The 26,960-nt window shown below is 50.3% G+C and overlaps 1 protein-coding gene across 4 annotated transcripts in view; it reads left to right on the top strand.

Moving 5' to 3' along the window:
* Positions 1–26,960, top strand: part of Nck2 (NCK adaptor protein 2) — a 118,622-nt gene that overhangs the window by 19,709 nt on the left and 71,953 nt on the right. The window contains exon 3 of one of the 4 annotated variants that reach the window (XM_033761737.1): positions 12,110–12,341. The exons of the other annotated variants lie outside the window; for them this stretch is intronic. The gene's annotated coding sequence lies outside the window, so the exon portion shown is untranslated. The remainder of the gene's footprint in view (positions 1–12,109; positions 12,342–26,960) is intronic. 4 annotated transcript variants of the gene reach the window in all.

Consider the following 26,960-nt stretch of genomic DNA (forward strand, 5'->3'; position numbering starts at 1 on the left):
TTTGGTACCAGAGATTAAACTTGAGTCCTTGGGCTTTTCAGGCAGGAGGCGGAACCACTGAGCTAAATCCCTGGCCCAAAAACTTTAATATCTGCATGTGGCTCTGTACAAAATGCTTTCAAGTTTGAGAGCACAACTGATTGGAATTTCTGTTGAATATGACTTCATTTAGAGGCTTCTTTGGCGGCTCTATCTCATGTGAAGATCTGTTTAAAGGCTGGCCAGTGTTGGCATCTGGCTTTTATCTTCCTGAGAGCCAAGATGCACATCTCTGAGAGAATAGCATTTCTCATGAACTAAAAAGCCCTGAAATTTAAGATGTCAGTGTGTTTGAATAGATGAGCATGTAAAATGGCTTATTTAGAAGAAGGCTGCAGAGTGTGTAAATTTTCAGAGTGTGTAAATTTGCCCTAGGAAAACCTTTGACCTATAAATTGATCCCGCAGGGTGCAGATACTACTTTACATGTGATGTCATAGAGGGTGGTGGATGGTGCCTGAGGTGTGGATGATGGTGGCCAGTGATCTGAATTCATGTTTCTTATTTCCAACTTGGAAGTCTTTTAATGGGTTGAGAAAAACATTATTTTAGAAAGTGTATTTTTAGCCTTTTAAGATACTTTCAGATACCCAAGGAAGTCATGGGTAGTAAACTACGTTGCCTTAAATGGTTTGGTACATTAGATTGCTCACCTCAGTTTTTGGTGTTAGCGATCGTGTTATTATCATGATTTCTGATCGCCTTCACATTTTTCATTCCGACTTCCTAGTAGAAAATATGAGAATTTGGGCAGAAATTTCAAGAGTACTTCCTATTCTTTCTCATCAGGTTTCTTACCTGAATCTGATGTGTTTTTTTCCCCCCTGAGGAGTAAAAGACAATTCTTTTAAAGCTGTGTTCCTCAAATACAGACTGTTGAGCTGGCTTTGAGTCCATAAACCTTTCCCTATCGTCTCCAGCCCTGCTTTCCTCTCTCTGGACTGCCCGGCCCTGGCGTTCCGATCTTTGTTTTCCCTGAAGCTGACCGGGTGGCTTCCTGTGCTGACTTTCCATTCCCTCCCACCCTGCTCTTGATGAGGCGTCATGGCATTGTTGTCTGGGAGTGCTCAGCATCCTGGGGCTCTCTGGCTCCTCACCACTCTCTGCCTGCGACCCTGCTGGGGTCACGTTCGGGGTGTCCAAGGTAGGGGAGTGGGTGCCCCGGAGGCCGCTGTGTGAACCATTTCTGCTGGTGCCTTCCCCATGGCCACTCAAGGGTGCTTGGAAGCACTGAGCTCCTTGGCACCGAGCTAGGGACCCACACACTTTGATGTGGACTGAGCTCCACTTTGAGCTTGCTTGGTCTCAAAGTAGAGGAGCACTGGAGACCCAGCATGGCCTGTGTTTAGCCAGGATACAGAGAGAGGAAGGCAAAGTCCTTTCTTCCTTCCTAGGTAGCAGGCATTGTCTTGTGTCTGGTTTTACCCTCTTGGCTTCCATCCTAGGGACAGCTGCCTGGGTCCCCAAGGGACCACTCTGCCCTGCGCCCACACGCACCCTCCTGAGTCCAGCCTTAGATTGTAGGTGCTCAGTTTACCACCAAGTCTGGACTGTGGATCACCATGGCTCACTGTGGCTGTTAGTGTAGGAGACAGGACAAGGGGAGTGTGGAGCCTGCCCTAGGATGGTTCCCTGGGAAACTGGCTTCTTCTTCCATCCACACAGCAAGAGCAGCTTCACACATCTTTGAGCACACATCCTCTGACCTGCTACCTGTCCCAGGCTGCAGTTCTGCATCACAGGCTTCCTGGCAGCCTCCTTGCCCCCCAGCAGTTCCTTCCCTTGGTCACAGCCCAGGGCTTTCCTTACACTGGTCATCTCCCTCTGCAGGTGCTTGGGCCCTCACTCGCTGGGGCCACCCCAGCCTCTGGTCTCCACTGTGTACTTTGAACATCCACACCCATGAAGATCCCTCAGCGCCAGCCTCTGCTTCTGCCTCTCCACACTGAGGGTCTCTTCCTCCTTCCAGTCCCACCTCCTGGGCTGTGGCATCCATGTTGCGCATGGAGCCCCCTGGGCAGGCAGTTTTGGGTTCAGTAGAGAGACCCCACACACACATAGTGGTGCTTCTCCAAACTTCAGAAAGCAGCCCTCTTTCCTTTCTGCATCCTCGACACCCGGGCCTCCATGTCCCCAGAGCCTCAGCTTCTGCCTGCAAGGGTGATGTTGCTGCCATTGAGCCTGAGCCAGTAGTCCATGTGCCCAGGAGCACACACAGATGCTCTCACCCTTCATCAAACACAGCAGCGTAGTGTGTACCCAGTGTCAGGCACTGGGATTTGGGCGGAGGTGACCTCGTGCCCGGGAAGGTGTGCTCGGGTGCTGGGCCAACACCGCACTGCTGTGTGAGGGACTTGGGTGGAGGCCCTGGGACCATGCCCCTGTGGGTATGGGGCTGTGTGTGGAGCTGCCTTTCTCTGCAAGTTGTATGCTTAGTTTCGGGGACTTGCAGCCCCAGAAGGTTTGCCTGTGGATCAGTTGGAAAAATGCTTTCTAGGACTGATACAGCTGAGGCCAGGTCGGCCCTGTTGTCTCAGGCCCTGTTTCTGTGTGAGTTCAGCCCAGTTTTGTGCAAAGTGGTGATAACGGTGATGGCAGTGGGGGGGCGGTGTTTCTAAGAGCTGGCACTGTGGATGGCCCTGGATGCTGCTTCGAGGAGAATATGCCTTTTTCCATGCGGAGTTTTAACTTTCTATAACCGGAAGTTTCAAAATGCAAAGCATCCCAAGACCGGGCGTCCATGTCGCTGGCCAGTCCCGAGTCCTCCCGGCCTCCACTGCCTGCCCTGCTCTGGTCATGGAAAGTAGAGTGCAGACATCTGTGCTATGTAATTTCCTAAGACTACTTTAAATTGGAATGTGAATCTAAAAATTTAGCTTCAAATGGGTTTTGTTTGAATTTAAGTATGTGTCCTCTGACTTACTCATTTTTTCCATTTGCCCTTGTAGCATTTTGTTATGTTCTTTCTTGTCTCCTTTTGGGATTTAAACATTAACATTATTATTACTATTTTTTGGTACTGGAGTTTGAACTCAAAGCCTTTGTACTGCTGCTCCCCTGCCTTTTTAATTTTTTTATTTTGAGACTATATTGCTAAGTTCTTAAGTTGCCCAGGCTGAGCTCGAACTTGTGATCCTCCTTTCTCAGGCTCTCAAAATGCAGGATTCATTATGTTTTATTTAACCTAACTTTAGTAGCTTCTGCTGTAAAGAGAGGTGCAGTCTCTTCCACACTGCTTTCCAAGGAAGCAGAATCAGCCACTTACAGCAGCTTGGGGAATAGCTGTTCCTCCACCCCCCAGCCCAGTTTTTCTCCTCCTTCTGTCCCCACTCTGCCACAGGACCTCTCCCCACCCCTACCCAGCTTTCCTGGCTGCCCGAGTCTCATGGATCCTTCTGATGTGAATCTTTGTTCTCTGTGTACAGGAACCATACTGTGGTGCTCTTGTTCAATGAATGAGCGGGCTGGACTGGCTGATTGTCAGGGTTCCCTTTCGCTTCCCCAAACCCAGACAGTGTAAGGTGTGATGCCTGGCTGCCAGTTGGCTAGGGATCTCAGGAAGCACCTGAGGAACCGCGCCCTGGGGTTCGGGTTTGGGGCTCTTTTATGTGGCAGGGTGCAGCAACATCAGGTGTGGGCAGCCCTGGCTGCTGTGCTGGTTCCAGGACACTGTGTAGTGTCCTGGGTGGGATGACCCAGCCTCCACCCCAGCCTTGGCAGCCACATGCCCTGCATTTTCTAGAGCGTGCTCAGTTTCCTGCCTTCACCTGTCATTTCCACAGCTCCTGCATAGGTCTTGAAATGCTCATTGTCTTCTGGAAGCAGGCAGAGAAAGGCTTGGGTGGGGTGAGGTGGTGTCCCTAAGCCTGTCATGGCTCAAGGTGGTTGTCCTCCAGCCTGTCCCTCCCCCCTAGCTGTCGGCTTGGCTGCTTCCTGTGCAGAGCCACCTCCATGCCGGGCTCACCTGGGACTTCAGTGACAGTTTGAACGTGACCAGAAGAAAGAACTTGTGAGTTTCTTCACGGTCTGGCTGGTGACAGCTGGTGTAGCTGCTGGCTGCACTCCTCCCCCAGCTGGCCCAGCTGGTTCCTCTTCGACTCACCCAGCTGCCCTGGCAGGACTGGCTCTGCCCTGACCCACTGGTGACTTGGAGGAAGCTCAAGGCTCTGTTTTAACTCAACTGCAACTCATCTTTCCTGGATTCCTTTAGGGATGAGCTCTGCTTGCCCTGATGGCCTGTCTTGGCCAACAGAAACCTAGGTGTGTCATGTGGAGATGGGTCATGGGGCCATGAAGGACAGGAGCGGCAAGATCAGCAACCGAGAAATCGGCCACCATCCCTAGGGCTGGTGATCAGGACCAGGCTGTGGGCTTTTGCACAGTAGGAAGTTGAGTCAGGGCAGTATCCCTGGAGCCCTTCATCATGTAGTCATGGCTGAGGTGGTAGGGTACCAGGTTTGCCTCCTCCTGCTTTTCTCTGTTGCTCAGGCCTGTGGTGAAAATCCTGCCTGCAGGGCCGGGGAAATGGCTCCCAGCTTCTGTCCCCTGGGCAGATATCAGCCAGCCCCACCTGGCACTTGGATGCTGAGAGTGGGCGGAGCATGTAGCCTGTGTCTGCCGCCTGGCACTGCCTGGCACAGTGGGACAGTCTCGATAGCCCTGTGTGGGTCCGTGGAAGTGGGCCGTGGAGAATATGCTGATGGGCGGAGGCCACGCCTCCCAGAGCTGTAGATGCAGAGCTGAGTGTGATGAGAGTGTGACAGGGCCTCGGGAGCCGCAGGAGGGACTGTGCAAGCAGGGTGGAACTCCGCCTTACTCTCCTGTCAGGCACTGGGCAGAAGCACTGGGGCACCAAGCCCCCCCACAACCCCTGGGGCACATGCTGTGGGTGGAGGACAGGCTGTTCACTCTGTAGGGCAGAGAAGTTCTGGACCCGCCCTGCAGAGCTCCGTGTGTAAGAGCACGTTGCCCTGCAGGGTCCTGCAGATCCCAGCGCAGCAGAGCGGCCTCCTTAGACATCTGCCTCTGCCTGTCCCTGTGCCCAGGACGCTGAATCTCTCTGGTGTCTCTCTTGGCATCTGTGCCTCTTCTCTCTTATCTTCTCCAGCTACACTGCAAGGACCAGTAGTGCAGCTTGGCCTTGGAAGCAGGGGTCCATCAAGGGGGCACTGCAAGCCCTGCGCTGGGTCCAGGCTTGGGGACGTCAGGGACCTTGGCTTCTCAGTGCCCAGTCCTTCTTCGTGTGCTCTTCCTGCAGCCAGCAGCCTCTGCACCACTCTGCACAGTTGCTGGCTTGGGGAGGGTGTGGTGTGCACTACCCGAGAGCTGACCCTTGGGTCCTACTCAGTCCTCCTCAGAAGTCACCCTGGGGCCGTTGCTCTGTGTGTGCCTGAGACTATAGTTTAAAAAGGCTTTCAGAGTATGTTCCAAGATTCTTTTAAACTCAAAAATTCAGTTTTCTTAAAGTATTTTCATTGATAAGTCACTGAGAATAATTTTTGTTAAGAACTGATAGTAAGCTGGGCATGTTAGTGCACACCTGTGATCCCAATACTCAGGAAGGCTGAGGCAGGAAGATGGCAAGTTTGAGGCCAGTCTGGGCAACTCAATGACTTAGTAAGACCTTGTACCAAATAAAGCATAAAGGGCTGGGGATGAAGCTCAGTGCAAAGACCCTAGGTTCAATCTCTAGTATCAAAATAGCATTAATGATAACAGCATCAACAATGATAATTAGTGATAATAAATTGTGTTTGTTAGGATTATTCCTGAAGAAAACAAAAAAGACCCAAAATCAGGACTCTGAATCTTTTTGTATTAATTTAATTTAAAGGTACCTTGGTTCGTGCTCTGTGGCTGGTGCACAGAGTAAGCTATGAAGGAAGGAGGTGTATTCAGGCTCACTGTCCTGGAGGTCCTAGGTCCAGGGGTGGATCTGCAGGTGGGTCCTTGCTGTCCAAGTCCCAGGTGGTAGGTATTCAACATATGGCGTGAGGTGGTGTGTGGCACACATGCGTGTCTCTCTCTCCTGGTCTTCTTCCTTCTTCTTATAAAGCCACCAGTGTTCTGTTCCGGGACGCCACCTGATACCTAATACTCCTCCTTCCCAAAGCAAGTGTCCACCCCTAGCCTGAGCTTCACTCAGAAGCCGTTGGGAACCCTCAGATATTTCCAGGTCAGAGAGCATCTGATGACCACTGAGCGATTTTCACTGTCGTTTCTTAGTGCCTTGCACTGTTTGCCAAGCTGCATGCAGAGGACAAGGGTTCCCAAGGTGTAGGGCAGCCCAGGCCGTGGCCGAGGGTTCCCCACTGTGCTTTGTGCTGACCTGGGGTGCAGGTGGAAGGGGGAGCTGTTCCTTCCCTTCTGGTGGGTGTGGGGGGGCGCTGCAGCCAAGGGCACACAGCTCCATTCCTGTAATGGTGCAGGTTGTGGTGGGCTCCCTCTCGGCCAAGCACACTTGTGCACAGCATGGAAATCCCTGGGAGGACTCTGCTGTGTTCATCCTGCTTCCTCAGGGATGGTATTGATCTGAGCTGCAAAAGACCAAGGGACCGGCCTGGGGAAAATGCCAAAAGGATCTCCCTGGCTACATGGACCTACGCGCTGGTGACACATGCCTAAACATTGGCTACATGAGCCTACACATTGGCTACGTGGACCTTCATGCTGGCTACATGGAAATACACATTGGCTACATGGACCTGCATGATGGCTACACCCTGTGCTGTCTCTGAACCCACACGCTTTGCAGCGGAGTGCACCTGGACTGTGTGTGTGTTTGTGTCCCTTGTTTTTAGTTCAGATCTATGTGTCATAAACCACTCCTGTTAGTCCCACACTGGCTGTGTCATCACCTTGTGTGATTTTCACTGTGCACTTTTGGGCTGCATTTGAAATCAACTATGGTTTTAGTTTAAGGTTCTGGTTGCAAGATTCATCAAGAATAATAATTATTGTCGAATATCGGAATGGTTTTTAAAGTGAGAACTTCACTGTCAGAACCTTCGCTTTTCATAGCGGCCAGCAGATGGTGGGGCCAGAGAGGACTCTGGATGCCAATCGTGTGTGTTCTATTTCCATAATATAGTTCTCCTGTGCAAATTTCTGCAAAGCGAACTCTCTTTCATTTGGTTCTGAGTTTCAATTCTAATATTCATCCTTAAATCTCTTTTCTCCTTTAAACTCTATACCATATCTAGCTTTTTTCCCTTCTTTTTTTTTTTTTTGACATGCTGGGGATTGAACCCAGGTCCCTCCCACTGAGCTATATCCTTATTCCTTTTCCTACCTTTTATTTTGAGACAGGGTCTTAATAAATTGCCCAGATTGGACTTGAACTAGTGATCCTCCTGCCTCAGCCTCCCAGTGCTGAGATTACACGTGTGTCCCAGCACACTTAGCTATCTTGTCAGTATTGAATAAGGTGATAACCACATTTTTGTTACCTACACTTACACCCCACTGAGAGAGAACTGGTGGGGATTGAACCCCAAAGTGCTGGCCTGAGCAGGTGGTGAGGTCGAGAGTGTGGCACCCTCATGTGGGGTCTGTGCCCTTACAAAGGGGCCCAAGAGAGGCCGTTGCTCCCACCCCATGGGGACTCGGTGGGAAGGGACTGTTTGTTTCAGGAAGGGGTCTGTCTTTCCTTGTTGCTGGGATGTGATACCGGTCACTCACAACCTTTGAGGAGTAGAGGTTTATTTTGACTCACAGTTTGCAGAGGTTTCAACCCATAGTTGGTGTAGCAGAACAGGGTTCTGCAGAAGGAAGCTATAGACTCTTCCCTGCAGGAAGGAGCACTGGGAATCAGGATGGACTCGCTCAGGGTGTGAAGCCTCCACTGTGTTTTTTCCTTAAAATGACCTGTGACTATTTAACAATGAAAAGGCCTGGTGGCAGTGAGGCTGTTCTGTGTGCTGTGTGTAGGCTAGCAGGAGCCGGGTATCCCCACCTCCCCAGGAGCCTCTTGGGGTGTCACTACAGAAGGCTTCCTTTCCTTCTGTGTGTCTGAAGGACAGGGAAGGTGGATGGCATTAATCAGCCCTGTACCACTCGGATTGTGCTGAGAGGCAGTGGGGCCACCACCAGGATTTCCGGCAGGGCCTGTTAGTCTGTCTTCTGGCACAGTAATGGAGCAGCTGAGGCTAAGTGCTTTGTATGCAGTCTGAGACTGTGCGGCTGCTGTGCAGCCTGGGTGAGGACACAGGACAGAAAGTGGGCACCTGGGAGGGGCCAGGCGAGCTTTTCTGTAACAACTCACCCTTGCAGAATAATCGGGGCATGGTGAAAACCGCTCCATCCCTTCAAGGGCAGCACCCTGCATGCCCACTCCTTCCCTCAGGCTGCACCCACCATGTGGCCCTGTTGAGGGTGGACTTTCCGGCACAGAACCCCAGAGACCCACTTAGACCCTAGCCAGGATTAGATCCTAGCCAGGTCCATGGGAGAACTTTGAGACCAGAAGCCTCGTCTGGGCTTTCTTTGCAGGCTCAGTATTCTGCAGTGTAGTCCCCACAGAGCCCACTGTTTTTATTCTCCTGCCTCCTGAGGACAGAGAGGGGTAGACCACACCAACACCATCCACACTCTCCCACCACGGTGGGGGCTGGGGCTGTAGGAGGCAAAATTCAGCACAAGGGTCAGGATAAGCTGGGTTTGTCTTAATCCTTACCATTTCTGGGTGGTGCTTGGGCTGTGGAAGATATTCTGTACATCACGTACTTTCTGTCTCTTATGGGTACAAAGCTGTACACATTGTTGTTACTGATGTAAATGATGTTACTCTTATTTTAACTGTGTTGATTTTTTTTTAAACTGAAATTTTGAAAGGGTTTCAGTCTCAGAAAAGTTTCATGGATAACAGTTCTACTTCCTTACTCCCCAGTTCCTCTGCCATCAGCATCTGCTGTAACTTGAATCTTGAGTGTCCTCCAAGGCCCATTTATTCCCCGTGTGGATCCAGCTTGGCTCTGATGGGAGGTGGTGGGCCCTTTAAGAGGCAGGGCTTGGTGGGAGGATATTAGGTCTTTGAGGTCATGACCTTGAAGGGGAGGTGTTACCTCAGGTCCTTCCTCTTTTTGTCACTTACTTCCTGGCCACGTAATGCTCAGAGCCCAAAGAGCTCTACCAACTGAGGCCTCCAAACTGAGCAGAGCTGGCCCTGTCTGAGTTGGTTGTCTCAGGTGTTTGTCACAGTGATGGGACATCCCGACTCATGTTTCCATGCTGCACCTGTCCTGATAAGGAAGCCCGGATGTTTATATTTTTATGCATACTCATCGGAGATGATCTTCTATTGATTTCTCTCTTCTAAAGCTTTTAATTTTATGTAAGTGACTGAGTTGATTTTCTTATTTCTCAAGAGAACTTTGTTCTTTGGTCACTGAGCCTGGTGATAATTGCAGTCTTTCCTTCCCAGAGATGTAAAAGTACTCATCTGATCCCAGGTGTTTGGATTTTGCATTTACTCTCCCAGTAAAGACTTCACCATCCTCCGTGTGGGGCCTTGTCATTTTAAAAGCTCCTGAATTGTCAACATTTAGAAGAAATTGATCAGTTGTCTATCCCTAGTTTGGCTTCTGGGATGCCTCACAGACACTGGGAAACTGCCAGTGGGTGAGGTGAAAGCATCATGGGTCAGAGTCTCCAAAGTGTGGTTGCAGTCCTTCTTGGGAAGAGACCTTGCAGTCCCAGAAGTCAACTGTACTTGTTTCTTAGAGCTGATGAGACAAAGTGCTACAGCTGGTTAGCTGGAGCCACAGGCATGCATAAGTTTGCAAGGGCCTCCTGACCTCTCCCAGCCTCTCCCGGCTGCTGTTGTCCTCCAGGCTCTGGGTTTGCAGCTCCATTGCTCATCTCTGCCTTCATCGCCCCCGGCACTCTCTGAGGGTGGCTGTGTCTGTGAAGACCCAAGTGTTGTCTTCATCTGCATATAGGACTCCAGTCGAGTTGGAGAAGGACCCATATACTCCAGTGTGACCTCCTCTTCATAGTTACGTGGCTAAGACCTTGCTTCCAATTAAGTCCCCATTGTGGGGTGTTAGTACTTCAGCATAGCTTTGTGGGAAGACCCAGTGCAGCTCATCACAGTCTGCCCTTGGTCTGCCAGCAATTTCATGTCTTCCCACGTGCAGAATACACTTCCATCATCCCATTGTTCCAAATCTTAACCGAGTCCAGCAGCAACTCCAAGTATAAAATCTTGTCTCAGGCTCCCATAACTCAGGGACAGATGGGACTTGGAGTGTGGTCCATTCCTGGGCAGAGTTCCTTTCCATCTGTGAATAGTTTGGGGTGCTGTAAGTCTGAAGTCAGGGCATCTGAAGGAGGGAGAGTCCTTTCTTTTCTCTTCCTTGTTTCTGGTGGTTCGCAGGTGATCTTTGCCCTTCTCAGGGTCATTGTGCATCTGTATTCATGTGGCCACTTCTTACAAAGTTAGCGGCTATGTGGGAGCAGGGGAACAACCTTTATTGCCTGGAATTGATTGGCAGCTTGGGGAGGTGGAAAAGAGATGTAAGTGTCTTTCTCAGTGGCCATCTTGGCCTGGCCTTGGCTCACCTGTGAGGCCAGGTGTCAGTCTGTGGAAGGGGCTAGTTCACATGCTCTAGGGCCAGTAAACTTGGAAGAAGCCGGCATTTTGCCAGCCACTCCAGGTGGGCTGTGGGGTCTTGGTGAGGAAGACTAGTTGGTGTCAGAGTAGGCACTGTTTCCTTTACATAGTTGCCTTGTGTCAGCCTGGTCACTGTCACAGCTTTATGTAGACCTTGGTTACCGGCCATGTACTCAGAGGATCACCTCCATTTTAGTTTAGTCTTTAGAAAGTAACAGAAACAGATGTTCTTATCCATGCATGAAAGAGCTGAAGATGTGTTTGTTACTTACAGTGTCTGAAGACGGCAATTATGTGTGAGCTAGTGCTTTGATAGTCGATGGGCTGGGAAGAGTCAGACTGCCCTTTTCAGACACAGGTGACATCACAGGTTCCTGCCTGTGAGGTTGATCGAGTGTGCTCGTAGGGGCTCATGGGGACCTTGGCATCAGCTCACTGGTCGTTTGTTATTCATTTTCAATTAGCGAGGGCTGTTTTTCCACTGTGGAAGTCACCCAGGTTGGGGCACGAGCTCCCAGCTGGGATGTGGAGCCCCATTATTGTTGTCTGCATGGTGCTGTGGCTTGGTTTGGTCTCCTCCTACACCTCCACCTGTCACTTCCTGCCTCTGCCCTACCCCATCCCTTTGTTTTCTCCCTGCAGACCTTTCCTAGTCTACAACTGACTTGTGGGCAGCTGTGGGCGACTTATACCCTCTTTTCCTGCCATGATGCATGACCTGTCCACTGTGCTGGACGCAAAGAAGGTCACATGGATTATCCTTTCTCTCTGGCTGTTCCTGCTGCCCCAACCCCCAGGGCCAGGCAGTCAGCCTGGATTTGGCCAGGGTTTGACCCCAGCACTTGCCCTCTTCCATCGGAGTGACACTGTGGAAATGTCAGGGGCACATCTGAGTCAGAGAGGCCCTGGGTGGGTCTCCTCTCTCTGCTGTTGCAGCCAGGATGACCACAGTGGGAAGCTCACCTCACTGTGCTCAAGCAGAGTCTCCTTGATGCTCAGGCCAGCTCCTGTGGAAGCTGGCCGCTTGCCCAGCAATCTCTGACAGCTGGGGACGCTGGCTGAGAACGGGTTCCTCAGTTTGCCAAAGATCCCTCCTTCTTGAAAACATGGGATGCAGCTCCTGGAATTCTGAAGGGATGGGGGAGCCAGCCGAGGGTGTCTGCATGTGGGACCTGGTGTGGGCCTCTCTGTCACTGTGCCACCGTCTGCAGGGGCCAGGATGCAGGGGAGGTGTCTGGCTGGGTGAGACATGCAGAGCCACCTGACTTCAGTGGGTGTCATGGGCCAAGCGCCCTCCCATGAGATGAGGGACAAGGTTGAGGGCCTTTGAAAGTCACCCTGGGACGTGGGCTCCTGAGCCTGCTGGTGCCTCAGGTCAGCCTCCTCTGGATCTGGGGATAGAAGGAATTCAGCAAAACTTACATCTGCACTAAGCATAGATGGCTTTCTTCTTAGCAGATGACAGAATGGGACACCTGTGTACACAGCAGTTGCACTGTGCCAGATGAGACAAGGCTGCCAGCAGAAGGCTCTATGCAAATGCCACACCATCATGCTGGGGAATGGGCCTCTGGAGTTTGGAACCTGTCCTTCAGGATACCAGGGGATGACTGCACACTGGTGGCCACCCTGTGTCCCTTCCCCATATCTGTCCTGCTGAGGATGCCGGGCTGTGACGCAGCCCTGTCTGGTGAGGAAACGGTCACAATGGGTTGGGCAGGGACTGATCAGCCTGACTTTCTCAGGAGTGAGGCCTGAAGCCAGTGGGCATTTGGGGAGGAGGATGCAGGGTGGGGAGATGGAGGAATGGCAGGGGTGAGGGTGCCAGGCCCATACTGCCCTCCTGCTGTCCTTGCACCCCCACCTCAAGTCACCTCTGTGCTTGTCTTGGGGCTCGGTGATGAGCTAAGACCCCAGGAGAGGAGGGGAAAGGTGACTTCAGAGACGCCTAGGAAGGGAGTGGGGATGCTTACTGATGGGCAGGCAGGGGGCCAGGCAGGAGGCAGCCAAGGAGGAAGCACAGTTCTCCTGGGCTCATGTGTAGGGACAGGATGGAGCTGGCAAATCCACCTGCAGGAAAAAGTGGAGCTGGCCTGGAGCTCACACACAGGATGGTACATATTTAGGAAAAGTCCAGCCACACCCCTACCTCTGCAATGCTTGCTCACCTGTGGGGTGAGCTCTGCACCATCACACCGGCTTCTTGGTTACTGTGCCCTCATATGATGAGCTAACCCCAGGAGAGGAGGGGAAAGGTGACTTCAGAGACGCCTAGGAAGGGAGTGGGGATGCTTACTGATGGGCAGGCAGGGGGCCAGGCAGGAGGCAGCCAAGGAGGAAGCACAGTTCTCCTGGGCTCATGTGTAGGGACAGGATGGAGCTGGCAAATCCACCTGCAGGAAAAAGTGGAGCTGGCCTGGAGCTCACACACAGGATGGTACATATTTAGGAAAAGTCCAGCCACACCCCTACCTCTGCAATGCTTGCTCACCTGTGGGGTGAGCTCTGCACCATCACACCGGCTTCTTGGTTACTGTGCCCTCATGGGTGGAGTGCTGGGAAGGCTGTCTTATTGTAGCCTTTTCTCTAGCTCATCCCCTGGAGGACTGGAAAACACTTTAGTGCCAAGAGACAGGTGACACCCCACAGAAGTATGTCCAGATGATGTTTGTTTCTCCAGAAAAGGCTTGAGCATGAAGTCCTCCTAGCTGTCAGGAGGGGAGCAGCAGGTGGTGTTTTGCTGAACTGTCCCGCGATGTCCCTTGGCTGCTCTTTTCCTGCTATCGTGTCTTATATTAGGGATCTACATGACAGAGTGAAACACTCTCTCCTGCAGAAGATAGGCCACCATTCTTTTTGTGTTCCTCGCATTTGCACTTGGTGTTAGCCCATGGTGCAGTTCATATTTCATCAGGAATGCATGAGCCGTGTTATTTTTGATGGAACTTGGCCACCCCGGTCCGCCCCAGTGGCGTCCCGAGAGGCTGAGTTTCCCCCTATTGAGTGGCCTGGGTGTAGGGGGAGCCTGGTGACCAGGGACTGACCCCGCACTCAGCAGGCTGTTTATGTTTAACACAGGCTCTTCGGGCTAGTAGTGCTGGTGCTGGTTTTGTTGAAGCCAAGGAGCGCGTTAAATTCCAGGAACATCTGTGCTTCTGGTGCAGCTGAGAACTGTGCTTGGGCTACCCAGAGGAGTCCCTGGTCACCCCAGCCTCCTTGTCCCTCTAGGGGAGAGCTTCGGGGTGTCTGACCTGGAGAGGTGTTCAAGTCTGTGGTATAGCTGAGACTAGATGCTTCTTTGTCATTGTTGCGTACAATGGCTGCTCTCCCAGAGATGCAGCCTGTCTGCAGGTCATGATGGTGCTCTCCAGGGACTCCGCACCAGTGGGCTGTGGACGAGGACAACATGTTCCGTCCAGCACTGCTCCCCATGCAGCCCCAGGTCATTGTGTTTCTGACTTTTCCCACTTCAGCATTCTTCTTACATTTTCATTTTTATGAGTCTGCATCCTCAGGACATCATGTTCATATTTCTTGTGAGGAGTTGGTCCGAGTACATGACACATCTTCATTCTTTTTACATCCCCTTCCCCTTCTCTCCCTCCCTACTCCATCTACTGGTCCCCTTCCCATTTGCAAAAAAAGCCGTTTCCCTATTTCCTATTATCTCTTTTCTTTTACTCTTAAATTTGTTTACACTTTGAGTTTCTCCTGTAAGAGACGAATTATGTCTTCTGATTTATTTCATTTATAATTATGGTCTTGAGATGCAAGTATGCAGAAGCCATGTGTTCTACCCCAACCCTGGAGCCTGCGGGCACAGGTGGGTGCAGCCAGGTGGCCTTATACCCAGTGTCTTCCGAAGCAGGCAGTTGTTCTTGGTAGTGTCACTTGGAGCCCGAGATTGCTGTGATGTTTGTGGCTTGTGAAGAGAAGACAGGAGGACAGAGGCTCCTGCCCTGCCTGCCTGGAAACATGGTCAGAAGGCATCCATGGGAGGGAGTAGCTATGGTGTTGTCCTGGGGGTCGCCTGAGAGTGTCACTGCTGAGAGAAGTCCAGAGTGACCCACCCAGAGGGTACCTGGAAAACCACAGCCTGCAAGGCCTGCCAGCTCTTCACACCTGTGTGCCCAGACTGGCTGTCCTACCTGGCACGGTGACCTCCACGCCACCAGTGTCCAGTGTGCTCTCTGGGTCCCCGATCCTGCATTTGTCCACTCGTGTTTGCCTTTCTGCTCTGTAAGCCAAGGACCAGGGCTTCCATCACACACACACTGTGTCACTCTGAGGGCTTGTGGGAGCTGGGCGCAGGAGCCAAGATTCCCAGTGAATGTTGTCTTTCTCTCTGTTCTTATCTGGTGTGCGGAAGAAATAAATAGTACAGCTGGCAGGGAGCTGTATTTTTGTTGCAAATGATGCTCTGGGGAGACACAAATAACCGGGCAAAGGCTTTCTTTGCCTGTGTGTTTGTGTGTGTGTGTTTGTGTGTGTGTGTGTCCTGGGTACTGTGGTCTGGCTACTGGGGCTGGGGACAGAGTGATCAGTTGCAAACAGACCTGGCCCCCAGCAGAGGAAAGGAAAAGTGCACAGTGGCTCTGGTGACAGACATCTGCCCACCTGTGTGAGGACAGTAGTTGTCCCAGAGTCCTAGATGCTTCAGTGGAGCAGCAGGTGGGGTGGCTGGCTGGGCAGTGGGATCTTCAGGATGACATCAGTCCAGCCTTGGAGTTGACCCAGACTCCTCTTGGGTCTGTGCTGTCCCCACCTTGCCCCCTGCACAAGGTGCCAGGTGGGCCCTTCAGCCCGGTCTGTCTACACATCTGGACCATGGAGAGAGGAGGATAAGGTTGGGAGAGAAACAAAGTCCTTTAGGCAGGGCCCTGAGGTGTTGCCCTGGGAGGCTAATCAGTGCTCAGCTGTCCACAGCGCTGTCCCCTCTGCACTCCCCCTCCTACTTCCTGCCTCTCTGGCCTCCTCAGTGCTGAGGGTCTGGTGCTAAGTCCTGGTCCTGGTGGTGGTGCCAGCTCCGTACCTGTGGGGCTGCCGTCACTTCTGGCATGCCGTCACCTTCTAGGCTATCCTGGCTGGGATCGACCCCTCCCTGCTGTCCCTTCTGCAACCCTGCTCCTGGTCCCTCAGGGTGGTAGTCATAGGCAGCCACCAGCTCCTGCTGTTCTCACCTCTCCCCTCGAGGTTAGCCCTCAGCATGGCCTTGTGCTCTTTCTCCTTTTGGTCATCCCTCCTCACTCACATGAAGGAGCTTCAGGTCTGGACAGCAGAAGGGTGATCTGGGTAGGATCGAAGAAATACAGGTAGGTAGAAGGGAAACCAGGAAAATCAGAATTTTAAAATTGGACTTTAAAGAAAAACTATAGCTTTAGGACACAAAGTTACTCAAGCCTCTTCCCCTTCCAAGAAACTCACTCAAAAAAAACCTGTGTCTTACAGACAAAATGAGTCTGTAAACTGGGCTCTGGGCCTGTGCTTCCCCTGCAAATTATATTCCTCCTTCCATCCTCTGTCCTCAGAGAAGCAGCAGTGTGAGTGGACAGCTAATCTCAGCTGCAAACACAGGTAACAGTTTGCATTCTGACAGCCAACTTGAAGACCTCAAGCCCTATAAATACCTCCATCTCTGATCATAATGCCCTTTCTGTTGAGGACCCAAACTCCATTTCTGAGTATACTTTTAAATTTCTGCCTAGTGAGTCCCTTTATGCTTCTGCTGGCCTGTCCTGAAGACTTTTTCCATGATAGGAATCAGCGAACCTGCAATTTGACTGCATGGTCAGGTGGGCCTGGGAACCTCCTCTTCTGTCTGGTGACAGACCAGGCTCAGCTCTTACTCCTCAGCCAGCGAGGAAAGGACAGTGGTGGAGTGTGTATGTCCACATGGTGAAGCCCAGGGTGCCTGTGTTTGGAGCTGGGGTCTCTAAGGAAGAAGCTGGGATTTCGTGATGGTTGAGCCCTCATGTGGAGGTGGGCGTGGGGAGAGCCCCCCAGACTCTGCTGCACCCCACCTTGGTTTGCAGCCTCTTGACTGAGATGTATGTTGTGTGAGCCACTTGCTGGTAGCTCCTGCTACATGAGTGAGTAGCCCAGGCTGGGGGCCTCACTGGCACCCTGGCCGTGGCAGGGACTCCACCCAGCAAGTGCTGGCACCAACAACCTATAATCCCTGCCAGGCCAGGCTCCTCAGGCCAGGGCACACAACCTGCCCTTCCCTTGGTGACACTGATACATGCCCATCTTGTAAACAGAACTCATCCTGTGAGAACCACACAGGTCCTATGACCTGCTGTGTTGGGCTGTGAGAAGGATGGCAGCCATGTTGAAAGAGACTCCATTCTGACTTTCTTTTTACCTTGGTTTGTGTAAATTCCTGGCAAGGGTAAGGAGTGGGGGAGGTTGGGAAGAAAGAGGCCAGTTTTGAGTAAAGTTGGTCTGTTTGGTCACTTGTGTGAGACTTGGAGATGAGAGTTAGAAAGCCTAGTACTCTTGCTATCATTGGTTTAAAGGATCAACCCTGGAGCCTTGGAGTTTTTTTCTCTATTTCATTCACCCTGTTCAGTTCAGGGCTCCAGTCTTGTCCCGGTTTGCAGGTTTCTTTTTCCTCTGGTCTGCATGAAGCCCCTCTTGTGTTTGTGATGGGGGATCCTGTCCCGGTGAACTCATCGAAGACATGGAGAGAGAAGCTGTGATCGGAGATGCTCCTAGCTGACCACAGCATTCAGGCATCAGGCTCGCTCTGGACACTCGCAGTGGGGTAGCTCCCAAAATCAGCTGATGCAGCCCATTTTACCATCAAGTGCCAAGCGTCTCCTGGGATCTGTGGAACACCCCTGCCCTGGAGATTCTCTCGGCCCAGCACACTGTGGGCTGAGCAGGGCCGAGCCACAGCAGTGTCATCAGAGGGGGACCCTGCTGCTCTGCTGGCTCTGGGAGAGACCTGAGGACGACAGTTCTGCTGTGCACAGTTGCTTTCATGCCTTCCTAAGTTAAAAAAGGAAAAGCAAAGCAAAAGAAAACATGGAGTTAATCCGTTGGAAATCATCTGTAGTTGCAATCATTTATTTTATTTTTATTGTACATGTTTGCAAAACATAATGACCACACTCACTGTAGGAAGCTGGACTCATACGTGACACACGTGATTCTTTTGACATCCCTTCTCCCCTTCCTTCCCACTCTCCATCTCTTGGTCTGCTTCCCATGCATGAAACATCTGGCTCCCTATTTTCTGTTATGTATTTTTTATTTTACTCTGTTTGTACGTTGGCTTTCTCATGGAAGAGGAGCCATGTGATACTTAAGCTTGTGTGTCTGATTTATTTCACAACATTGTGGTCTCAAGGTACATCCATTTTCCCACAGATGACTCCAGCTTATCCTTCTTTATGGCAGAGTAGTGCTCCATTGTGTGTAAACACATTTTCTTTGCCCCCTCATTTCTTGGTGCACGTGTAGGGGGCCTCCAAGATTGAGCTACTGTGAGTTGTGCCGCCGTGAACACGAGTGTGCGTGGATCACTGTGATTATATTTGTGATCATTGATAGGGACAGATATTCTGAAACTACGGTTGCTGCCTCCAGCTCCTGTTGATAGTAATTGAGGTGATGTAGGCTCTGAGTGGTCCTGTGTCCTGCAGCTGCACTCTGCCATGGTCCCTGTAGCCGTCATGCCAGCTGCTCTGTCCTGTGTCGGACTCGCTGTGGTGCTTGGGGCACTTCCTCCTTGGGCTTCCTGGTTTTTCTCATTTTTTTCAACGTTCCTTCTCATGGACTTTTCCCCTAGTTTTCCTCCATTCCTTTTCCTCATTCTTCAGCAGCTTAAAACCACCACAAGGCACAGTGACTCTGTACTCTGCTTCAGTTTTTTTTGGGGTTAACAACCCAGAGTATGGAGGACAGGGCAAAGGCAGGTTGGTGGGTCTCCGGCTTGCTGCTTTGAGTTGTTAAGCATCTATTCAAGTAACATGCATCTTTTGGGAACTGTAAACTGATATAAGCAAATGCTTATTTAAAATGCATTGTGACTGATCTGTAGAATTCTCAGTCTCTTCCATGCATTTATCTCCGTCCTGTCTCAGCCTCTTCTGCACTCTGCTCCCTCCTGGCTCAGCTCACTGCTGGCTTCTGGTGACCTGGGGATGGAGGCCAAGGTTGAAGATGTGTGTGATGCTCAAGTGTAGCTGCTGACACCTTTTACAGTGAGGAGAAGCCTGTTTTTCCTGATCCAAACGAGAAGTTCTTTCCAAGAGAAGAACTGTTTCCCTGGGAGCCTGAGTGATTCTCTGCTAGATAGGGTACCGGCAGGGCAGGAGCACACGCAGGAGTCACGCTGCAAAGCTGTAAAGCATTTATGTCCCTCCTGGCTGCCTGGGATCTGCTCTGTGTTCTGAGCTTCTCCCATCCGGGTTGCTGCACATTACCAGGGGGTGTGTCTGCTTCAGTCCTCACAGACCCAATGGTTTGCATTTCTAAAATAGCCCTTGTGACAGGTGGCCCCTGTGGGACACCACTGCCCTCTCCTCAGGGATGTTCAGAGTAGATTGGACACAGGCGAGCAGGCCCCGACTCAGGGTCCACGGTGGGAAAGAGGAGCATGTGTCCCAGCCTGGCAGGTGATATGTTCGAGGGTCTGCTGCGGAAAGGCAGAGCTGGCCCATCCTCAGAACATAGTGGCTTTGTTGCTAAGTAGAATGCTGTTTTTTGTTTGTGGAGTGGGGAGAATCGTTAAGGAGCCCAGAAGTGATGCAGGCATGGAGACATCAGCGCGAACCTGTAAGATCGGGTGTCTTGGGGACTAGCTGATGAGATTAATCTGACAAGCTCCCGCCCTCACTTCCTGCTGCTGTGGATCCTTCCCTCTGACACAGAGTGGGAGTGGTGGGGAGGGCCCTGTGCTGTACGAGCTCAGGCTGGCAGTGCCCAGGACTTGGGGCAGGTTGTGCTATGCCCTGGCCCTAGAAGAGGTGGTCTGTGTGTGCCCATTCACCTGCCTGCCTTGGAGGACCACAGCTGCACTCCCTGAGTCCCAGGTCTCTGAGATCTGTGCTGGGCTCTCTCTCTCTCTGCATGGCCAATCTGAACACCCTGCTGCCTTCGCCTCTGGTCATGGTCCCTGTCATCAGGTGCGCTGGGGTGGGCTGGAGGCCCAGGCCCCAGCCTCTGTCCTTGGCCACCTAGGGAGTCATGTGTAGTGGTGGGAGTGTTGTCACAGACTCTGCCTTTCTCCAAGGCTGCTGGCCAGGTGTCTTGTCTGAAGCTAGGACATGGGGAACCCTGGCTGGAATGTGTACCTTGGAGTGGTACAGAGGCTGATCCTGTCCCCATGGGGCTGTCCGTGCATGCCTTGCCTCTGACTCTGGCAAGGCAGCAGGCAGAAGCCAGCCTGCATCTTCTGACCCCCACAGGCAGGACCTCGAGGGAGGTGCTCTTGGCTGTAGAACTTGATAAGCAGGAGACAGCACCACTTAGAGACAGCTCAGCAGACTTCAGGGACCTGGACGTACCCTTGCAGGAGTGGTGGGTACAGGAGAGGCCACCCGGGTACCCCAAAGCCAGGACAGCAGCTGTGTCTGCATCAGTCACCTTGTTTCTTAGCGCCAAAGGTTCTTAATCCTTCCCCGAGGGAATCCATTTCCAGTAACTTCTCAGAGAATGTTGATTTGATCTAGAAGCCTGGGGCATGGTGTAAAATACAGCCTGGAAGATAAGAAACTGGGGGGAGCCATTATTTCTTTCCTCTTTCCCAGAGGAAGAAGACCTGGAAGGAAGGAGAATGGTCTGCTGGGGATTTGGGACCACCGTGCTCAGGGCAGGCAGGGGCCAGAGGCTGGCACAGGATGTGGAGAATTCACCTCTCCCCTTTGGGATCCTCACAGCCTGGGTGCCCAGCTGCCCTCACTTTGTATCCTTTTATTCTGTGGTCTGAGTGCTGCTTACTGAGTGTTTATGTAGCACTTCTGTGTTACATTGTTTCTTATGCACACTTCTGTAGCTTGGGCATTTCAGATCAACTTCCTTAGAACTAGTCACAGGGACCTTGGTAAGTGTTTGGTGTGGGGTTTACCTTTTCTGCTGCTAATTGAGGTGGAATGACACATTCTGCTCAGAGCCTGTAAGTGAACAGCTGTCGACGGCAATGTTTAGGAAGGCCACTAAGTGTTTTCATATCTGCAATTTATTTGACATCCGGACACATTCTCAAGACTTGATTGAGCGTCGTGGTGCATGCCAGCATTCAGGGAGGCTGAGGCAGGAGAATCAAAAGTTCAAACCCAGCCTGGGCAGTTTGGTGAATTAGCAAGAACGTAGCTGGGGGGTGGGGGAGAAGGCTGAGGATGTAGCTCTCCCTACTGTAAGGGCTCTGGGTTCAATCCTTGGTACTAAAAATATTAAGGTAGGAAAGACTTTGGAGTGAACTGATAACTCTTTTCTGGGTGTGTAGAGTTCGAACTAGCAAAAATACTTTTTCTTGTTTTCTTTGCTGGCAGGGGGTTTGTCTGAAGGCAAGAGGGAGAGCCTCAGATCCCTAGGGGGCTCATTCTGAACAGCAGGCGGATGGATGACTTGTGAGTGTTGCAGCTTTGTGTGGATTCGCCTGAGCCCTCCCAGCCTCTGCCCACACTCTGTGAACCCCTGGAGACAGGAGCCTGGTGACATTCCGGAAGCTCTCTGCCCGGGGCGCGGGTGTTGCTTTCTGGTCCTCCCCTAGCTGTTGTTTGCAGCTCCGTGGTTTCTGAAGGCCTCTCCAGCTGCCAGGTTTTACCATGGGGTTGACTCTCGTGGTAAGATGGAATTTCGGAATTATCAGGATAATCAGACTAAGGTTTTTTAGAGTAAAATGGTAAAGTGAATCCTTTACTCTCAGAAGTTGCCAGTTGCCATCTTATTTTATCTAAGCACCATGTGATTATTTTTAAGGGGATGCCACACATGGATTCTTGTCAGCTTCAAATCTTGTAGTATTTCAGTAACATAATTCCTTAATATCACCAGATTTGCAGTTTTCTAATTTTCTTATCTGACTTCAAAAATGTTTATTCGTGGCTAGTTCACACTGAGATCCTAATAAGGTCCCCATATTGCAGTTAGATGATCTGTTGATTTGTTCTCCCTCTTTTTATTCCTTCCTTTGTTCATTGTTTTCTGGAGAAACCAGGTCTTCTTTACTTTGGGCTTCTCAGTCTGCAGTTGCTGGTGGGGTCCCTGCACTCCCTGTAAGCTGAGCGTTGGACCTGGAGCAGATTCGGTTTGATTTTTGGGCAAGACTGCTCCACCTTCCAGGGTGTGCATCATCCATGGGAGCAGCTGGGATGGTCTTGGCCGCTGTGAATAATTTACAGGGTTCAGAAAGAGCGACCTTCTGTTCCCGCCATTCACACGCACTGGGCTCCTACCCTAACTGCCGTCTACAAAGTGGTCTTCCCTGGGTGTGAAATTTGCAGAGTGAATAGTTCTGCTTCCCAGAGTCTTTCAAGAGCCTCTGAGGAGTGCGTTTGTTGTGAAGGTCTCAACTTAGGATAGCTTGACTTAACTTTTTTTCACCTTAGGATGGTAGGCAAGAGGGATGCATTCAAGTAGAAACTGCATTGAATTTGGAATTGCACCTGTCTGGGGCTGGTGATTCGTAGTCCGGTGCCCTTTCTCTATGCCAAGCAATGGCAGTGAATGCTGTGCCCACTCAGCCCTGAGATCGAGAGAGGAAATAGCTGGTGCTCTACAGTGCTCTGGGCTGCGGAGTTCAGCTGGGTTCAGCCCATTTGTGACTTCAGTATTTTCAAACTCGGGGTTATTGGCCCTCAGCCTACCATAAAACTGGGAAAATCTGTTACTGTGACTTTTGGGCTAAGATACTTTCCATCTGTATCGTGCACTGCCATTGCTTCCTTGTGCCCACTTAAAATGCCCTCGGAGGTCACAGTACCCCTCCTTGTGTCATGCCTGAGGCCAGGGTCTGCGTGTCGGGAACCATGGTCCCTCTGTAGCAAAGAATGTGGGGACGGAAGCATGCGTGACTGGTGCTCATTGCTCCAGGCCATTTTTAATGGACTGAGGTTGTATTTCTTTTGGTTTGTTTTCTTTTAACATAGTGTAAATTCACATTGATATTTCTAATTCAAAATGGGGATTATAAAATATTTAGTCTTTTGATTTTTATATTTGTGTTCATCTTCTCTTATGCTGGAAACCTTTGTCCCTAGGTATGTGTACGTAATTGCTTAATTGCTTGATTATCCTGCTTATACACAACACAGAAATGTTTGAAATAACTCTGCCAGTTTTATTGATACTGAACGCAGCTGGAAATGTTTTGTCCTGGGGGAAGAAGATCACCAGGGAAATGGTCACGTCACTGCATTTCAGATCCTCTCTGTGTGTTTGCCACCGATTCAATAGGTAATTTAGTTCATTTCATTCTGTTTAGTTTTTGGACTTTAAAAAAGTTAATACTAGTTTATGATTGTGTAAACCTCATGGTTGCAGAGAAGCAAGGTGTATTCAAAGTCCCATTTTGTATGGCAATAGGCCAAACATACCCCCTTTCAGTTCCCCAGGCATAGCCAACCTCAGAGGGGGTGTCATAGCGCGAGGGCCATGCCAAGTGTCTGGATAGAGGACACACATGCTTTTCCTTGTCGTGATTGCCTAAGCAATGCAGGGTAACAGATTTCCATAGTGTGTTCCCGGAGTCAGGTCTCCTAGGTAACGGAGTGGCGTCCAGCATGTGGGAGCTCGAGTACCACTTATCTGCAGATGCTGGCCCTTTGCAACCCTCGCGTATCCATAGCCCTCCAGGGTGTTGCCTTGGTCACCATCCACAGATTCATGCTGACTGATGACTGATTGTTACCTGCCATCCATAGTTCACCTCAGGGCCCATCCTGGGGCTTGATGTCCCATGGACCTGGACAGGTGTTTGATAATATTTTTTGCTTCTTATGCAGGCAAATACATGAATATGCACTGCTATATATTGTTAGTGTTTGTCCTTTGAGAAGTAAGTGGCAGCATGCTTCACACCTTTCTCTCAAGGTGGAGTTCTAAGACTGCCTCCTAATAATGCCACAGATTGAAATCTAATCCTGACATCAAGTCACCTTGACGGTGACTTTTCATCAGTTTTTTCCGAAGGGGTAACTATAGCAACAGCTGCCTAAATATTTCAGTCATTTTCCAAGATAGTTAGAAAATACATAAATATCCCTACATGTTTTTGCTATTTGTGTGGTTTAGGCTTGTTCTAGATCAAGGGCTCTCGGGCACTGTCTGGACATCTGACTGACTCCACTGAAAGGGCAGTAGGTGCTATGCTGATGTCCTGCAGTGCTAGGGCCGAGCGGCAGTTTTCCCTACGAGTCCTCCTCCCCCAGCTCTCCCTTTCCCTGCCACTTCCCCTTTCTCACTGAAGCTAAGTGTTTACATCTGGGATTTTAGGAAGACACCAGATATTAGAACAACTGTGCTCTTCACAAGGCTTGCAGAAAGGAAAGCAATAAAATAGCACTCGAGTTCTGTGTCCTTCACTCTGCATAACTCCTGTGCACAGCGAAGTTTGTTTCAGAAAGTGAATTCTGCTTTAGTAAGGTCTCGGAAAAGCACCTTGTTGGATGCCCACTCATGGACACTGACCGTGAGGTCTAGACTAGTGACTGACATTGGTGGCCTTTCGGGTCAGCAGGCTTTTAGGCACTAGCTTGGGGTTGCCTGGGACTTTTCCCCATTCTTGGAAAGATGCTGCTGGAAGGCTCTCCAATGGAGGTGATCAGGGACGGTGGCCACTTCTCCATTCTTGTGGAGTTGCTTTGTCATTGATGGAACCCAGGAGAAGGCTGGATTAGTGTGGGGTTTCTTATTATTGACTTCCAGGTTTCAGCTAGCAACCCACTGCGTGTGGGACAGGGAGCCCACAAGATTGTACATCACAGTGCCTTTGGCTCCTCCTGTGTGGACACTGTGATTTCACAGTGATGAGATCACCCCGCTTTGCATTTCTCAACCCCTGTCCTGTGGCTAAGAGGCACATGACCAAACTGGATTTCAGCTAAGCCAAGGGGTGACTCATTCGGCCTCTTGCCCTTCACAGGGTCATGTGTGCAACACAGGTGAATGGGGTGTGTCTTTTTCTCATAGGGGCTCGGTGGGGATTGGTGATGTGTGTGGTTGTAGAGAGAGGACCCTGGAGCATGTGCACTAATCGCATGTGTCCCAAGAGTGTGTCTGTTCTCCTTGGGGACCCACATAGGAAAAGCATGGAGTCCCTTCTGCATCTGGTGAGGAGCAAGTGCATCCAGTACTTGAGCGTTACCCCAGGGGTTCTCTTCCCCTCTTTCTTGTACTCCCTACAAGAAAATACTTTGTCTAAGGAACTAAATGAACTGAGGGAGCAAAACTGATCTGCACGGCACTTTGACACCACTCAGTGTGGTACAGATTTAATCCCACAGAAACAAATGTGCAGGGTTAGAGCGACAGACACTGATGGTGACAGCTCCGGACTGGTGCTCTCTCCAAGTTGGTTTCATGAATAAATGTATCAAGCCCTCACCTTGAAGCCTGGACTCCGGACTCCTGGTGGGGAGGGGATATGTGTGTTAACTGGGGTTACTGAGATTCTTTGGGGAGGGGTTTCATCATCACTTCTTAGGCCTTCCACCCAGCCATGCTACTGACCTTTTCCTTTTCTTGTGAGCATCTTCCCTCATCCTCAGGAGACCATGACATCTGAAACTAGGCCTTCCCACCAGATCTGGTCAAATTCAGAATGGTGACAAAAAGTCGGCCCTATTGTAGTCCATGTACTTTTTGAATAATATTGAAATATTCCTCTTTCGTGCTGGAAATAAAAGCCAAGGTGTGCAGTTTGTGGGTAGTGAGTGTCCCAGGCAAGTAGGGAACAGGGTCCTGCAGGACCCAGCACCCTGGGATGTACAGCCTGACACTGGATGTTGCTGTGGGGCCAGGTGGGCGGGAATGGAACCTGGCCTTGCTGGCCAGCCTGGGCCCTGGGAAACAGAGTACCATTGTGACTAGGAAATCTTGGATTTGCAGAAGCCCTGGCCCAGCGGCACTTGCTGGGATTCCCTAGAATGAGGCCCGCAAAGCCCTTAGCCCCGACACAGTGCCCACACAATGAGAAAAGGGGCTAGAAAAGAAAGCCAGGCTGGAAATTTCACTCTCAGAGACTCTGGGTAATTTGGTGTCCACTCTGCTTTTTAATTTATGGCTTCACAACTTTTTTAAGCTCCCAGCACCACTACCTACAGACATGTAAGCACTTTAATCATACCAAGCACAGCCTGCTGTAGGGTGATGGACGGGCTGTATTAATCTGATCCAGTTCATTTCCTAGGAGAACAAAATTATAACTACATTTTCATTAATTTACTGTTTCCATCCATCTATTTCAGAGCCCATACTAAATTCTCTCCTACCACCATAAGATGGATTTTTGAATAGAAATATCTTTGGGATTTAATATTCTACGAAAGCAGGATCAACTGATTTGCTTGTTGCAAGAATTGTGTTCTTCTATCTTCTGCGGTTATTTTTTTGAAAAGTATTTTTAGTTGAGAGAATAATGCCTGGTTTTAAAAGAACAAAAGCAGCCAAAACCTACTTCAGGGGAAACTGTGCTCCTTGTCCCCATATCTTTGTGTGGTCTGAGCAGAGAAAGGGTTGAGGATTTCTTGTGTGTGTGTCCAGAATGTTCTGGAAACATCAGGATATGGGTGTTATCCAAAGTCACTTTGTCTTTTTCCAATGTTCTCCCTATTTATTTTTGTAAAAAAGAGATATTTATGCACCAAAGCCTAGTTTTTAAAATTAAGTATAATTGTTGATTTTCAAATGGCACTTTTTCTAATGACAGGTGTCTACAGTATGCAAATTATACTTTAGGTTAATACAATATAAACTTAGAGTTTGGCTCTATTGAAAGTGTACAAAACAGAATAAAAGATTGCGAAAATAGAATTTCAGATATAGAAGATAGGATAGCAGTCAGTGACCGTGAAAAAAGAGGTCTATTAAAAACAGTAAGGGATCATGAGAAATCAATCCAACAACTCCTAGACAATACAAAGAAAAATAACATAAGACTGATAGGAATTCATGAAAAAACAGGAGAAAACACAAATGATATAAAAAAGCTCTTCACAGAATTAATGACAGAAAACTTCCCAAACAGAAGGGAAGAATTAGACATACAGATAAGTGAGGCATATAGAACCCCAACTAGCCACGATCAAAAAAAATCTACACCTAGACATATAATAATCAAGATTCCAGAAATCCAACAGAA

The sequence above is a fragment of the Fukomys damarensis genome, unplaced genomic scaffold (genome assembly GCF_012274545.1).
Source record: "Fukomys damarensis isolate Sample0158 unplaced genomic scaffold, DMR_v1.0_HiC HiC_scaffold_9, whole genome shotgun sequence".
NCBI lineage: Eukaryota > Metazoa > Chordata > Mammalia > Rodentia > Bathyergidae > Fukomys > Fukomys damarensis.